General features: G+C 30.6%; 1 protein-coding gene across 1 annotated transcript in view; it reads right to left on the bottom strand.

Annotated features, from left to right (window-relative positions):
- The window catches only part of LOC103580540 (voltage-dependent T-type calcium channel subunit alpha-1G-like), a 253,555-nt gene that overhangs the window by 74,673 nt on the left and 161,045 nt on the right, over positions 1 to 17,837 (bottom strand). The gene's annotated exons all lie outside the window — the stretch shown is intronic.

Genomic DNA, 17,837 nt, shown 5'->3' with positions numbered 1-17,837 from the left:
ATTGGTTTACGTTCTGCAAGCCAATAAAGGTCTATTTGATACGAAAAATGACTTCCTTAGCAGACATCAGTGAAACAGCTAGAATTACAGCTAAGTTGCTAAGCGCACTTTTGAAAAACACCGAATGCCCTACAATTTGCAATCAAAACCGCGTCGATATCATTAAACGCAGCAAGTGTTAGAAAGTTGAAAATAAAGTAATTTAATTTCATGTATTTTAAATGGGAAATCTTGGAAATCAAATGGAAAGTACTTAGGATTGGAATTAAGAGCTCAAACTTGGCAGGAATTTTTGTTTTAGCATAAAAAACAATATTTGGCTTGATGAGCAACAAAAAAAAATACTTTCGCCGGAAACGAAGCACCCTAATATATATATTATAACACAAAATCTATGGTACGTTAATACGCTTAATTTTGCGCTACAAGTTCGTTCTCTGCCTTTAGCCTCCAGTCTCAATACGAATAGGGCGCTAGGTAATTTTTATCACTGGAATTACCAAACCAGTAAATCTTGAAAATTAGATAAATTTATTATCTATGGAATTATCTCAAAACTACGCATGAATAAAACCGAATAATGTTTTAACTATGTAATTATCACTAAAACTACGCATAAATAAAAACTAAAGCTGAAACTTAACAAAATGCTGAGAACTTATAGCAAAAACAAAACAGAGACTGGAAAACTAAAATCAGAGTTACGGTATGCCATGGTGTCACTCAGTGTGTAGATTTACGGAGAGAGAGAGTGGTCCGTGTTACATCATTTCAAATTAATGTAGATTATTGGTGAATTTGCAATATTTATTCGACTACAAAAATCTCAAAATCTCTATTTAACAATTTCGAAATACTGTAGCATCGTACAAATAGCTTCACTTTATAACAAAATACTGGATCTAACACTGTTCAGTCACGAGTTTGATCAGTTTAAATCAAGCTTCGTGCATTTCCGCTCGGTTCGGGAGTTGCCGAGCTCGCTACTGACTGAAGGTCAGAATAGTGCCGGGTCACTCGCTATTTGGGCCCGGCACATACAATTTCTAACTCAGGACCATGTCAAGACGCCCTGAGAACCCGCTACAAGCTGACCAATCACAAAATTCGTTTTATATTGGTCAGCCTATGAGAGAGCTCGCTATCAACTGCTACCTGTTGGCGCGCTTTTAAGCCAATAGGAAAATTCGTTATATGCAGCAAGGCTGCCACGTCGACACCAAGCTTCTCAACGACTCAACGACGCTACCACTTATTATTCTACAACGTGTCTTCTTTGCTACCTGCAACCTCGTGCTTAAAACCGCTTTAGTAATTAATTCTGTTGTGAGATAAAACTAAACCGCTACGCTGAATTATCCTCAATATTTAGACAGTATATCAAGGCTGCTATTTATTGAGAATAAATAAATTGTTCTTTCGCCAATAATTAATTGTTAATTAATTATTGTTGACTTAACCGCTACTGACCACGTGTCAATTTTATACGTGAATTAAATCCTTGAGTTGCAGTCGCTATCGCGTATAAATTTTCTAGTCGCATTTGCTCTTGATTATAAGTCTCATAATTTTTGAGTGTAAATAAGTGTAAATAAATCTATAATTTATTTAGTGATAAAATCTGAGTAATTCTTAATTGTTTAAGTAACCTCGCCTAAGTCAGATCCAACCAGTTTATTTGCTCATTTTACAAATACGAATAAAATTACTCTGAACAGAAAAATGAATTGACATCTAAATGATGCGTAACAATACATCGGAAATAAATTAATTAATCACTAAAGCCAAACAATGATCTAATTATATTCGGTAACTAAAACAATGAATTATAAAATCAAGATTCTAGAACGTTTCCTTTAACACACTAGTAAAACTTAGGTACATGGGTCTCATATTGATGTTAATTAGACGACCATTGGTTTTATAATTAAACATACTTCTTTGAATTATTTTAGAAGATAATAGTAACATTAAATCGTGAACATCACTTTAAGCTGTAACAATATTCTCACAATTCTCTCAGTTCTTAAATATTTTCTTTAATTAAAACAGTAGCATAATACCTCAAGACTCTGGCTCAAACTCAATTTAGTATTTATAATTATAATAATTAGTTCACACCTGATTACTGATGAATAAAATATCAAATAACGTCTCACACTGTTTTAACTAATACTTCTGTAACAACAATCTTAATCTGTAGCTTTCCGCAATGCCATGATACTGTAGCGCCATTACTGAACACGTCTGCTCGCTTTGAGTGACTAGAGCTGAATTCTCACGTCCGTACTCTTTGAAGGTCTCCCTTCGACTTTTTCTCAATCATCAAAATCCAAAACCTCAAACTAAATCTTATCATTTAATAGTTAATATACTAAAAATTACGTTTATCATTAGAAAATTGTTATTATTAGTAAAATAATAATAATGATAATAATAATTAATAATAATAATAAATTTTATTAAAAATCGTAAGATGGACGGTGGAGTAAAGGACCTTCATGATATAATGTAATTTTAATAGTTAATATACTAAAAATTACGTTTATCATTAGAAAATTGTTATTATTAGTAAAATAATAATAATGATAATAATAATTAATAATAATAATAAATTTTTTTTTTTTTTTTTATCTATAACTGACCTCTATATGTTAAATTCATAAATCAAACTCAGCTCTACTATATGCTGGAGGCTTAAGTCCTCACCAAACATACTCACTTACCTGATTTTGAGTATGGATATCCTTGGTAGTGGCTCTCCTGAAACAGACCAGCTGTGATCGTAAAACTTAAAACTAAGGGACCTATGACTTCTTCAGCGGTACAAGTGGTCATGGCTTGTGCTCCGAAGCCTGTCAGACTAAATAATTAAAAATAACCAAACGGCTTCCACAACAGCAACGGTCACAAAATTACTGTTGAGGCCTGCCGAACCAAAACTCAAAACTGATCCCAATCTGCATCATTCAAATTCCTTATATACTGGAGCGCTAGCATTTCAGCTAGACCTCTACAATCTACCAAGAAGTCCCATAGGAATAGAACTAGGTTCTATCATGAGATGATACCGGGTGACTAATTCAAGTCCCGCTCCACGGTAACACTGACTTCTCCACATACTCAAAACTCCAAAACTGTAAAACCAAAACTCTAACTTTATCATTATCTAAAACTCTAATCTCAATATATACATTTTTTAACTAATGGTATTTTTGAACTTTACCCAACTACTTATGATAGTTTGTAATGAACTTCCTCAAAAAATCGACCATGGGGACAAAGACGATAGTTAAATTAAAAAAAAAATACATAAAAAAAAAATCATTAAGAAAAAATATAAGAAATATTAATATGTAATTTATTGGCTGAGAAATATACATACTTTTTTTTTAAACGAAAATACTTTTTTTTTTTTAATCAACATTTTAAAATCTTCAAGTTCGATCTTTTGTTTATTTTTACCGAGACTGAAACATTATTTTGTGGAATTGAGTATCGTCCCACACGGGTCAATACCAGACAAAAATGTATCCATTGTACTGGTTACATCGATCGTGCATTCGATTGGAGGATAAAAGGTGGATCATATGTATACTTCGAGGAACAATTTGCGCGCTGACGAATATCTTACCAGTAGATTCCTGAACTACTAGATATTTATTGTGCAGCAACTGAATGTTTGCACGTCAGACACTTAATTAATTTTTCTGCCTGCTTGTAAATAATGATTTTCATTGTTATTTATTTGTATTCAATTAAAATTTAATAAAAAAGAATAATTACAATCAAAATTATAAAACCCAAATAAAATGTCTAATAATAAAATAAATATATTAATAGCAATAAAAATAATTATTTTAATTATTTATAAGCAAAAGAAAATACAGGTGTAAATTTATATATAAGAAAAATAGTTTACTTCACCGATTCGACATAAACCTCAAAGCGTTTCAATAACAAATATTATTTTTTACATAAATTAAATGTAAAAATATCGATTTTAACAAATACATCATTTTTACGCATTACCCTTCCTAACGAAATGCCGTCAAAATACGTACATCATCCCTGTTTAAAAATATTGATTGAAAAGAATTAAAAATGATGGAATTGACACGGCTGCTACATTCAAAAATTTTATTTTTTTTTTCCGAAATAAGTACACATTAAGACCTTTCATACGTTGACCTTTTTATATATTACGCCGACTTATTGATGCCAGCAGTCGTACTGGACAAACATGCCTACCTGAGCGTTGTCAACGCTTCACAATTAAGTCAAATTGTACTAATGGACAACTTGTATTATAGATTTCGCTTTTCTTGACATTTCATCATTTTTACTTAACGTATTTCTAAAATTTATGTATCCGTTCCCATTTAAAAATCTAAGCATAAGCGCTGTGATCTTTTCTTTGATTTTTCATCTTAAACCATAGACCACCCAACTGATGTGCACCTGCATGTGATTCTTGGAAATTAGAGAATGCTAATAGAAATCTCCAAATTTATGGTTTCCTGCATCAGCGTTGCTCAGCGACAGAATGACGCCAGAGTCATCGGCCTACTTCATAGTCAAATCTATGTCCCAGGGATCACACGTGTGCATGGGCCTAGAACTTTCGGGCGAGTCCGAGTCTTTTCGTATGGAAAACAAGTTACCACCACTTTTCATATGTAAAAACTATATAAAAAGACCATGGACTTTAGCACATCAGTTCTTTTGGGAATCAAACTCGAAACCTTACTGAACTCTGGACACTTGACAGTGTTCGTAGCTAGAGGAGTGATATCCCGATTGAGCAATTGGTCACGTGAGCCCAGATCATTGGATCGGTCCTTGATCGTCGTAAGAACTCAAATAATCGGTATATTATTTTCTACTAGCTTCAGAGGCATAATCAACGCGATATTAGCGTATAGCATCCAATCACGTGAGCCTAGATCGTACGATTGGTCCTTGATCATTGTAAGTCGTGAACTAATATCAACCGTTTAGCACCGGTACAGCATTGATTATCTTCATCTTATTTTAATCCATTTAATTTTATTTTTATTTTAATATTGAATTATACCACGAAAAACGTGAAGAATATTTTACCGCGACACATGCGAAGATTTTGAATAATATCTTACCGCGAAAAAGCGAAAAATTTGAATATTTTGAAACTATTTTTACCGTGAAAATACGCGAAGATTTTATAGCAAATTTATATTTTTTATTGAAATTATTTTACCGCGAGAAGCGCGAAGACATTCATTTTACTTTAATCTACGAAGATTTAGAAACACATAAACATTGAAATTGATACAACAAAGTATACTAAATAAATAAATAATTCGATAAATTAGAATCACATTAATTAACCGCGAGAACGCGTTGTGAATAAATGTCCTGTGTTACTGTTGACAGTCTTGACACCTCACCAAAACCTGTTTAGGGTAAGTTTTTAACCATTATAACCATTGTTTGGTATTTTTATTTTAATATACTTTGAAATATTCGTAAACCATATGCATAAAACATTTACTTTTATATTTACTATTCTAAATATTGCCATTTATAACCTTTTTGTATTTTGAGAATATTGAGTCCTTAATAAATAAATACTCGTTAACATAAAACATTTGAAAAACATTATTTATCAGACAATTTTACTTTAACAATGAGATACTTGCTTCATGAGGCTTTTCGGCAACCTACATTCCTTTATCCCTTACTTTTCTACCTGTCTAGCCGCTCAGACCGATAGTTCACAGTAGGGGGTACACAATCTTACGTTTACCGCTTGACGTTTGATTGTGAAATTTAATCAGTCACATAATAAATTGGAAATCGTTTTGGGTTTTATCAATATTGTCTTCAACAATATTGTGTGGGCGCGATTTAAATTAAAATAGAATAAACTGAGCATTTGGTCACGTGAGCCGAGGTCATAGGATCGGTCCTGGATCAATGTAAGTACCGTTTTATTCAATAAATTTTATACGAATATCGTACCGACGCCCATCACGATCTCCAATCGTGACAGAATTCAAATTCTTTTCAATAATTTCAATTCTTTTGTTTGTGTACATAGATATATTGTTTCCACGGAGTGACCGCTTCTCAATTCTTTTCAATCAGTATATTTAACCCAGGATTTTAAAGTAAAATTTTTTACATAAATGTGATAAAATGTTTCGACGTAAAATAAATATAAATATTTTTTATGTGAGATTCATTTAACAGCGTAAACATATCCGAAACATTACATTGTGATGTAAATGTGACGATAAAATAGAATCACCAAGATTATGTCACTCATAAGTCGATTTTGTGACGTAACTTTGAGGTAATATCTAGAATGTAAAGCTGATGTTAGTATACGATATAAATATAGCGTCACACTTAGATCACTAATGTGATATCACTCGGTCAGTAACATGTATATAATCTTAATGTCACATTCACGTCACAAATTTAACGTACCCTTTGCATTATAGTTTATATAATCAGAATATAAAATTTACATTGAATATGTTACGTTACACGTTCTCTAGATGGGATGTCACTGTTACGTTGTTGTGTTCACTAGGAATATTCGCTCAGAAATTGTCGTTAGATAGAATTTCTTAGACCTCAATAATATAAAATTTTATATAATTATATAAAATTATATATGTAAACATATAATTATACATATTTTTATATAATGAAATAAGAACCATTTATATAATTATATATAAATATATATAGTTATATAAGACTATATATGAATTTATATAGTTATATATATTTATATACAATTATTAGGATGATCCTTATTGAGGTGATCTTCGAATTTTTTTTCACGATAGTCCTAAATCAGTTCTAAACCTATAAATAAAAATTCATGCCACATTTTAGCTCTACATTTTAATATTACCCCCCCCCCCCCCCCCCCCCCCGATAACCAAAGTTTTAAATGCAAATAACACGGGAAAAGTTCTACTAATAATTTGAAATTCTTTTTCATCATGAAGTCATGAACAGATCATGTCGACCAATGATTATTCTTATAGCAAATTTAACGCTCCATAAAAAAGGTATCTAATGATTTTTTGCTATCTTGACTGGTTCAAAAGTTATTCAAGGTCAAAATCAAAGTTCTAATTTAAAAAAAAATTTTTTTAAATTTATAATTTTTAATCCTGATGGTTTTTTTCAGAAAACTTGCAAGGTGATCGTGACCCTAAAATAATAATTACACTAATTTTCTTTTATTCTTGACCTGTCGTATGTTTTAACTGTTTTCTAACTTTGGAGAAACATAAAATATTTTTGATAAGTTGTTAAAAGATTTTGATTTCAATTGGTAAAAATATTGATAAAAATTAGTTTCAAATTTAAATTTGAGAATAAGAACATTTTAGAAACTGATTATACTGCCGTCTATCAGATTTTATTTTAACTTTTTACATCAAAATTAATTCTAAAATGCCCATAACCTACATTTATTATCTCAATTCTATTAAGATTATATACAAATGTTAACTAATGCTAATGCTTTCTCGTTATTTAATTTAATCTATAAATTTTATCCATTTGATTTCGAAGTGATCAAAAAAATATGGAGCTTTTTCGTTTACGCTAAAACATTTTCTTAATTGACAATGTTGACGTCCAAATAGTGGGTACTAAAATAACCATCGAAAGTGCAAGCTTTGAAAGTGTTTTTTTTTTTTTTCATACACGTATTTCAAATGCTTCTATCCCAGAAAGTATTGCTGCAGTCATTGATGAAATTATTGTGTTTTGGAAAAAAGCTCGAATTTCTGTTCAAGATGTGCAAAGATGCCGAGATAAACTGATAACATTGTTCGATGAGTGACACATACTTGTCAAACACAAAAATCGGAGTGACGTGGCTGTAAAAAAACAAAATGAAATTGTATGTTCATTGAAAAAATTATTTGACATTGCATCGTCAAATGTAGTTGACATTATCGATGAAAATTCTAAATAATTCTTGATTAATCAAAGATCAGATGAACGCATTGGTTTTATTGCAAATATTCAAATGAGATATGATGACGATGATAATGATAATGAATTGAACAAAGAATCCAGTTTGAAAAACAAAAAAAAGAGTGAAGAAGAAAAAGCCTTATTGGGTAAATTATAAGAAACAAATAATCAATTAATTTTTTATTCTTTATTAACGTAAAAATTCTTTTCGTCATATTAATATCCTTATTCGTTTTAAACAAAAATGTTGAACTTTTATCTAGCCAAAGAAGTGCTCTATCTGTATCGAGTGGAGAAATATACTTTTCAAGTGCTACCAGATCATTAGAATAAAAAAAAAAAAACCAGAGGAATTTATGATATTCTCAGCGAAAGAGTTGTAGCTACTTTAGATCGGTGTAAAGTAAGCGACAAAGATGCTGTATTTATAATAACAGCTATCTGCCAGTCGCTTATTGATATGAACTTACTAGATGTGGATATCAACTCTTTGATTATCAATCGATCATCTATTCGAAGACATCGACGAACTCTGCGAGAGTCAAAATCAATAGAAATAAAGAAACACTTTCAAGACTTAAAGTTATCATCTATCGTTGTACACTGGGATGAAAAATTATTACCAAATTTGTTGAATACCGAAACTGTTCATCGATTATCAGTAATAATCACTTCAAAGGACAAAAAAATTATGTTAGGTGTACCAACGAGTGAAGATAGGACTGAAATAGCACAAGCTACTATTGCTTACGAACTATGACTTGATTGGGGATTTGACACATCTGTTAAAGCGATATGCTGTGATACAACTCCTTCAAATTTAGGCATTCGAAATGGTGCTGCTGCATTTTTGGAGAAATTGTTAGAGAGGGATTTATTATATCTTCTGTGTAGGCATCACATTTTCGAAATTGTCCTAAGATATGTATTTGAAGCTGTTTTTCCGAATACTGTTGGGCCTAATGTTCTACTCTTTATTCGATCTCAAAAGCAATGGAAAGCTTTTAATAAATTGAATTACAAAACAGGATTAGATGATCCGGAAAACGAGAACATATTAACAATAGAAAAAATCAGGTCTATAAAAACTTTCGCCACTGAAGTTCTGACAACAAAGCCGCCTCGTAATGATTACAAAGAGTTTTTGGAGCTTACTCTAGTCTTCGTTGGTGTTATCTCAGAAAAATTTAGTTTTCGTAAGCCAGGAGATTGCCATTATGCACGATGGACGGCAAAAGCTATTTACGTACTAAAAATGTACCTGTTTCGTGAACAAAGTTCACGAAAACTGTTATCTTTGAAAAAAGGTGAAAAAAATAAACTTTGATAAATATGTGTGTTTGTGACAACTGTTTATGTTAAGGTTTGTAATAGTGTAAAAGCTCCGTACTATTATCTACAATTTATAAAAAAGCTAAATAACTTAAAAGTGATTAACAGTAATCTTGCTAGTGTAGCAATTAATAGATTTATAAATCATTTATGGTACTCATCGCTAGAGTTAGCAATCATGGCAATTTTTGATGAAGATGTTCTGCTAGAAACAAAATTAAAAGACGACCAGGATTATACAAGTGAAAAAATTAGCGTAAAACGATTTCAAAGTACGAGTATAAACGATTTATTACATAACGATATCGACTTTTTTGTAGCCGCAGAATCGATCAAATTTTTTGAAAGGTTTGAGTTACAAACAGAATTTTTACAAATTATTCCTTCTGAATGGGCTGATAATGAAAGTTATAAAATTGCATCACAGTTCGTCGAGAAACTATCGGTTGTGAATGACTGTGCTGAGAGAGGAGTTAAACTAGTGCAAGATTTTTGAAAACATTACACTAAGTATGAAAAAGAAATGCAATATATATTACAATTGGTTAAGGATCATCGTCAAATGTTTCTTAACGCGCTGAAAAAACTATTCTAACAACTTTATGAAAGTATCTATGATTAAAGAAAAAATGATAATATTGGTACATTTTTCGATTCATTGTAATTTTAATAATCACTTTTTCCAATTAAATATTACTTTTCTTTCAGAAAATATATCAAGGTCAGAGAAGCCGTCTAAAATATGGATATTAACCTTTTTTCATTTTTTCATTATTATTAAATGACGATAAAAATGGAAAAAACCGAGAAATTGACTAGAACTTTGATTTTGACCTCGAATAACTTTTGAACCAGTCAAGATAGCAAAAAATCATTAGATACCTTTTTTATAGAGCGTTAAATTTGTTATAAGAATAATCATTGGTTGACATGATCTGTCAATTATTTCATGATGAAAAAGAATTTCAACTTATTAACAGAACTTTTCCCGTGTTATTTCCATTTAAAACTGACTACCGAAGGGGGGGGGGGGGTAATATTAAAATTTAGAGCTAAAATATGGCATGAATTTTTATTCATAGGTTAAGAACTGATTTAGGACTATCGTGAAAAAAAATTCGAACATCACCTCAATAAGGATCATCCTAATAATTATATAATTTTATATAGAATTAAACATAAATATTTTTTTAAAATTAGATATAATCATATATAATTATATATGATTGTATCTAATTATATATAATTTTTTTTACCGCGTGATTCTATTACTTGTATTCAATTATGTTATTGTTTATAGGGTGAAGAGACCAATAGAGGTATACCCACTAATAGCGGGGCAATCATTTCTTCTTTTGGCAAATTAAAAAAAAAATGAGAAGTTATAATCTTTTAATTTTAACTAAAACTTTTTTAATTTTAGACCTCAGTTTTTTGTAACATAATTCATTATTGAAACATCAAAATTTTTTAGCTGTCTTCCCTCTTTGGGTCCTGTTAGTCTATTTTCAAGAATTTAGAAAAAAAGTCTTTGTTTATGACATTTATAAATGCGGGAATAAATTAAAAAAAAAGTTGGAAAATACAAAATTATACACCTCAATCGCTCATTTTATTTTTAATCATTACTTTTATTTTTTTTTATTATGAATTTTTATTCAACCTCTAAATTAATAATTTGATTTTTTCATTTTTTGATTCCAGTTTAATTTTTTTTTTTGTTTAAATTTTTTCTAAATAACCCGCATTTTTGTCGTATATCTCGCTCTTTTTTTTCAATCCTACTGTTTTACGCTAGTGCTGCTGCCAGAAGTTGATAGAGAGAAAAAAACAAAAAAAAATTTACTTTTGTAACAATAACAGTAGTAAAAATAAAAATGGCAGCTAAATTTTTCATAAAAAATCAGTTTAATTATTTGATTTAATTAGAATTAAATTAGATGAATTTAGATAGTGATTTTCAATGGGGTTCTGGTGATCAATAATACTAAGATAATAAAAGAAAGGTTAGGCCGATTAATTGTATTTATCGAGAGTTATTTGGTTTCCTAAGTTTCATACAGGACAACTGACAACTCGTGTCACTGGGATTGAAATAATTTATATTTAATTAATAAAATAATTAATCGACTTAATATTGGGTCAAAATTATTCTTTAATAAATTGTCTTTGTATTGCTATAAAATTTGACCCATTTTAGTGTAATCAGAAAAATCTAGAAATAATTTAATGTTAGTAACTGAGTCAAAAAATTTAGAGCAATCATAAAAGCAACCTCAGCGCTTCCGCGCTAGAGGTGTGTAAAATTTATAGACTTTGTTTTATAAATCATTTTGAAGTCTTTATGAATATTCTTACGTTATTGGGTCGTATCTAAATTATTTCACAAAATATTATAATTCACACACCCACACAGCTTGATATTTACTCAGAAATTGCCATTCGATAGAATTTTTTAGAACTCATTTGTATAAAATTTTATATAATTATATAAAACTATATAAAATTTTTTCGACTCAATGTATAAATATGTATGATTATGTATAGAATAACACAATTTTGTATATTTATATAATTATATGTAAATATATATCGTTATATAAGACTATATATTTATATAAATAAAAATCAATTGCTGTTCGTTAGTCTCGCTAAAACTCGAGAATGGCTGAACCAATTTGGCTAATTTTGGTCTTGAATTATTTGTGGAAGTTCAAAGAAGGTTTAAAGGATAAATAAATATGAGTTTAGTTTAGTGCTGGATAGCTCAACTGGTAGAGCACTTGACGTGATACCGACATGGTCTGGGTTCGATTCCCAGTTCGGACTATCTATAGTTTTCTCAATTTATCTATAAATTGTCTTATTGAGAAGGTTTGCATGTTTAGGTTTCCACTATATTAAATTAGTTTTTCATATAGTGGAAACCAATTTAATATAGTGGAAAGCTAAATATACGAACCTTCTCAATAAGATAATTTATAGATAAATTGAGAAAAATATAGGGGGCGTTCCACGCCGAATCGGACACCATTTAGCTTTTGCACCTCAGATTTTTTTGTAACTTTTTTAACTTTTAGCATAGGTTGAAAGAGACCTTCATGATTTTTTTCAAATTTTTTCCCCCAACCGTTTTCGAAATATCGAATTTCGAAAAATGTAGATTTTCTTTTCAAATGCCTGTAACTTCGCGAAGTGGTTTAAAAAAAATTATCAAAGAGACAAAAAATTTTCATTTTTAGGCACCTTATCAGTAAAGAATATCGAAAAATTTATTTGAACCACGCTTCTATTGAAATTGAAACTTTTTCATATAAACTGTCAATCTACAAAAAAACACGTACTAATCGATTCTCTTCGTAATTTTTCACAGCAAACTGTCACCTATTCTACAATTTTTCCAGATATGCTCATAATGGGACAACGATGGGATCTATTTTTTTTTTTTTAATTTTTTAAATGTCATATTTCAGATTTTTTTAAATAAAAATGTCTTAAAATAATAGCAAGCTCAGGATTTACGGTTAATCATTATCTGGCACACAACTATGATCAAAATTTTCTAATTTTATTTTCTCAGAAAAATTATTACTAATTAATTCATTATTATTATTATTAATAAAATTATTATTTGTTAATTAATTAGTAATAATTTTTCTGTGGAAGAAAATTTTGATGATAGTTGTGTGTCAGATAATTATTAACAGTTAATTCTGAGCATGATATTATTTTAAGACATTTTTCTTAAAAATAAAGTGGAATATGTGTGACGAGCACGTGAAAAAAAATCGATAATAGTGACGAGTGCGTTAAAGCTGAGAGAGAGAGAGAGAGAGTACGCGAAGAGTGGGGATACCTACTAGAGCGGGGAGAATAGTTCGAAGTCCGCCGCTAGGTGGACGCCGCGCTGGGCGAGTTTCTCCGAGGTGAACAGTTGTGCTAGAGTGCTTACAAGCGATTTCTCAGCACCGGGAAATCAATCCAGCTCTCGATCTGAGTATTACCGGATCAAGCTGACCGAACACATAGAAGGACCAGGTATTGACTCTTCTATATTTGTACTACGTCGTTATTGAACGGTTGTAGAAGGGTGTAGATACCCTGTCGCGTTTGCTGACGAAAATCTAGGCCGATTTGTGCGTGGAGGAGTGTATTACCTTCTCCGTACAATCTAGGGCGAGACTCTGAAACTTGGAGTATCACTCTTGGAGAAGACGAGTCTCGGATATTTTTATACAACACGGGCTTCACCCGGTTGTTAGTAGGGGAGGCGCGGAGGTAAAAAGTATCCGCAGAAACGTGACCGCGAGCATTTAATAAACCGGGGAGTACTAGTGGGAAAAGAAACGCATCTCGTCACACCGTTTAGTTTAAGCTAATCATAATTACGTTTATTTTAATTGAATAGTTTGTTAAGTCTACCGAGATTATATATTGTATAAAAAACGGTTGTTTCTGTTTATCTGTAAATTAATTGAAATTCATGAATAATCTTGCATACCGAATATTATAAATAAAATTATATCTTATTTAACAATGCTGTTTATTTATCTGTCCGTACAAACACTTATACCTTTAAATCAAAATAAATAAGAAATCGCCTGAGTTACGCGACCCTCATCTAAACCCTGGAACCGGCGAGCTAATCAACACGAGGGGACTAATTATTAGATGTTAGTTTAGTTTTTATAAACTTCCGTAACGTCACATATGAAATTTAAAAAATCTAAAAAAAATAGATCCCATCGTTGTCCCATTATGAGCATAGCTGGAAAAGTTTTAGAATAGGTGACAGTTTCCTGTGAAAAAATTATGAGGGAAATCGATTAGTACGTGTTTTTTGTAAATCGACAATTTATATTCAAAAGTTAAAATTTCAATACAAGTGTGGTTCAAAAATTTTTTTCGATATTTTTTATCGAAAAGATATCTAAAAACAAATATTTTTCGACTTTTTAATAGTATATTACTTACCGAGGGAGGAAAGTATGACTTTCCAACCCGCGCAGTATTGTCACCCAAGCCGAAGGCGAGGGTGACAAAAACGCGGGTTGGGATGTCGCACTTCCCTCCTGTGGTAAGTATACAATTTTTTATTGCACAGGGATCGAAAGTTCGTTAGATGAAAGTTCACCTATGAGAATTAATATCGATAATTATAATTAACTGATTTTAAATAGTATTATAAATTTTCTATATTATTATTTGTAATTTGCTTTTTATAATATTTATTGTCTATTGGTTTTTCAGTACAAAATATATTATAAATATTTTTTTTTATTCATTATCGTCGGTATTATTATTATTATTATTATTATTATTATTATTATTATTATTATTATTATTATTATTATTATTATTGTTTATAATCAATTTATTTATTTTACGCTTTTTAAATATGACATAAGAGGAATTAATTGATAAGGAATCAATATTTTCATTTTCGATTTTTTCTCCATTTGAACGTTTGTCAACAGTGATTTTTTTTTCTTTTTACAATTGTTCGATTCAAAATTTCCGATGGTCTGAAGGGAATTTCTTAATTGATCTGTTTTTTCAGAAGATCGAGAAGAAATCTTTTTTTCTTGAAAATTCTTTGAATTTTCATTCGTCACCGATACTTGTTCTGGCTCAACTTCTGAAACACTTCGTTCGTTTGCAGGACTGAGAACTTCAATATGAGGATTAACTAAAACTTGAGTTCGATAGCTAGTGGATTGTGTTGGTTCTTTGGACATTAAAATTTGGTCAAAAATTTTTTTTTTCATTTACTACTTAAAACTTGGGCTTTTTTTGGTTTATACCCTTTTGCTTGAATTTTTAAAAATGTTTTTGAATTATAGTAAGTACTAATATTGATGTCATGTCTAAGGTGAACTGTAGATCGAAGCATCGACCACCGACTCCACAAATTTGATGGCGAAAGCGTTTTTGACAGCTCATTGAAATAAACTAAAAAAACATTCTCGTCAAACAAATCAGTTTTATTTTTAATTTTCCAACGTATAAAATCTTTATAGGATAATTTGTATCTTTGTTTTGATTTTTGAGGTAGCAAATCATGCGTAATAATTTTAGCTTCTTCATCTAAATTACGAACTATTTCTTCTTCATTTAGCTCTTTATCTTCAGAAAAATCATCCGAACTCATTTTACAATTTTCTATTCAATTTTTAATATTTATCAGATAAAGTAATAACTTTTTTAAATTTTATACGGCACTATTATACGTTTTTACACGAAACTATTTTTTAATTCAAATAATAAATAACTTTTATTAATACTATAAATAAGTCGTTGCTAAGTAACGTGATAAAAAAAGATAAGTTCGCATGCGCAAAAAAAATTGAAGCATGCGTACTAATTTATTAAAATATTTTATAGGCAGGGTAAGTGGCACTTTCTCCCCGGAAAATAGAGTCCGAAAACAAACTTTCGATTTCGGTGTGATAAAAAAATTTTGTTTTAGCCACTTTCCGCGAAGCTACAGGCATTTAAAAGAAAAATCTCTTCATTTTTTTAAATTCTATATTTCGAAAACGGTTGGAGGAAAAAATTTGAAAAAAATCATGAAGGCCTCTTTCAATCTATGCTAAAAGATAAAAAAGTTTCAAAAAAATCCGAGGTTCAAAAGCTAGATGGTGTCTGATATGCTGTGGAATGCCTCATTGATAGCCCGAACTGGTAATCGAACCTAGACCATTTCGGTATCGCGCCGAGTAATCTACCAGTTGAGCTATCTGGCACTATACTATATTCCGTTCAATTTGATCTATAAGTTATTGAACCACACCGTCCATCGTACGGTAATACGCCAATTTAATATAGTAGAAACCTAAACATGCAAACCTTCTCAATAAGACAATTTATAGATAAATTGAGAAAAATATAGATAGCCCGAACTGGGAATCGAGCCCAGACCATGTTGGTATCATGCAGAGTGCTCTACCAGTTGAGCTATCTGGCACTATACTATATTCTGTTCAATTCGATATATAACTTATTTAGCCACACCATCTATCGTATGGTAATACACCAATTTTATGTAGTGGAAACCTAAACAGAGTTGATTTTTTTATTTTGCTCTACAATCGATTGAGGCAGTACGTAGTCTGCTGGGTCAGCTAGTAAATTTATATAATCATAGATATTTATATATAATTAAATATAAAAAGTTCAAAATAAATAGATATAATCATAGGAAATTATGTAAAGTTATATATAATTATAGAAGATTATATCTTATTATATATAATTTTTTTCTTCTAGAAATTTCGTCATACTACGAAGTATATTCAGATAGATTGTCAATTACATAATATGAGAAAACTCTTTTGCTCATTTACATCAAAAATTCTCAACATTCAAAAAACGTAACCGACTATTAAGCCATTTGACAACAATTTATTTTGAATCGAATTTTAATTAACCACAATCTGGTTTCCAGCTGAGCCAAATCTTGTATCCTGAAAAATTATTATCTCCGAACAAACCAACTGTAAGTTCAATTATTGTTTATTTATCTAGTGATAAGATGCATCTACACACCTCATACATCATATTTCCGTATGTTGAGATACTCAACACTAAATAGCGACATCCCCTCTACCCAAGTAAATGGCTTAAGTGCTTTGATTCAAAATTAAGGAACTGAATAACTTGTGTTCGTCATTCTGGACGTAACAGTGTCTCCAGATCGCTAACATTGTATTGTCTAGAAACATCTCGTATTACATCAAACAAATATTAGGTGTACAAAAAAGTTCTACCCGTTTTTCAAAGATGGAGTTATCTAACAACTATTTATAGGTTAGCTATGAATACGTATATGTACATGCACAACTGTTTGTACTCTTTAAATTCATCAAACTTTTAATATATTAGTCTTCGATATATATATTTTTTTATTAAGTTAAAAATGGAAGTAGGTAATGAGCATATCCGCCATTATCTTTTATATGAATTTCATCAAGGAAAAAGTGCTGCTGAAGCTCAAAGAATAATCTGTGCAACTTATGGTGACAGTGTTATTGATGACAGTACTTGTCGAAGATGGTTTCGGAAATTCACAAACGGAGATTTTAATTTAAATGATAAACCACGCTCTGGAAGACCTTCAACAATCAGTGACGAGAAATTGGAAGAATTACTGAATCAAGATTCTGCACAAACACAACAAGAACTTGCGAAAAAGTTAAACGTTACTCAACAAGCTATTTCTGAAAGATTACATGCTTTAGGTAAGATTCAAAAAGAAGGAAAATGGGTACCTCATGCATTAACTCCAGAACAACGAGAGAGACGAGTTGACACCTGCCTGTCGTTGCTTTCACGACATAAAAAAAAAAGTTTTTTGTGGAAACTTGTAACAGGGGACGAAAAGTGGGTTTACTATGAGAATCCTAAACGTCGAAAACATTAGGTAGACCCAGGACAACGAACGACATCAACACCAAAACGTAATGTTTTTGGGAAAAAAATATTGCTTTGTATTTGGTGGGATGAGTGGGGCG

This window comes from Microplitis demolitor, chromosome 2 (genome assembly GCF_026212275.2).
Source record: "Microplitis demolitor isolate Queensland-Clemson2020A chromosome 2, iyMicDemo2.1a, whole genome shotgun sequence".
Classification (NCBI taxonomy): domain Eukaryota; kingdom Metazoa; phylum Arthropoda; class Insecta; order Hymenoptera; family Braconidae; genus Microplitis; species Microplitis demolitor.
The sequence above is the reverse complement of the archived record's forward strand: the minus strand, read 5'-3'. Positions and strand labels throughout refer to the sequence as shown.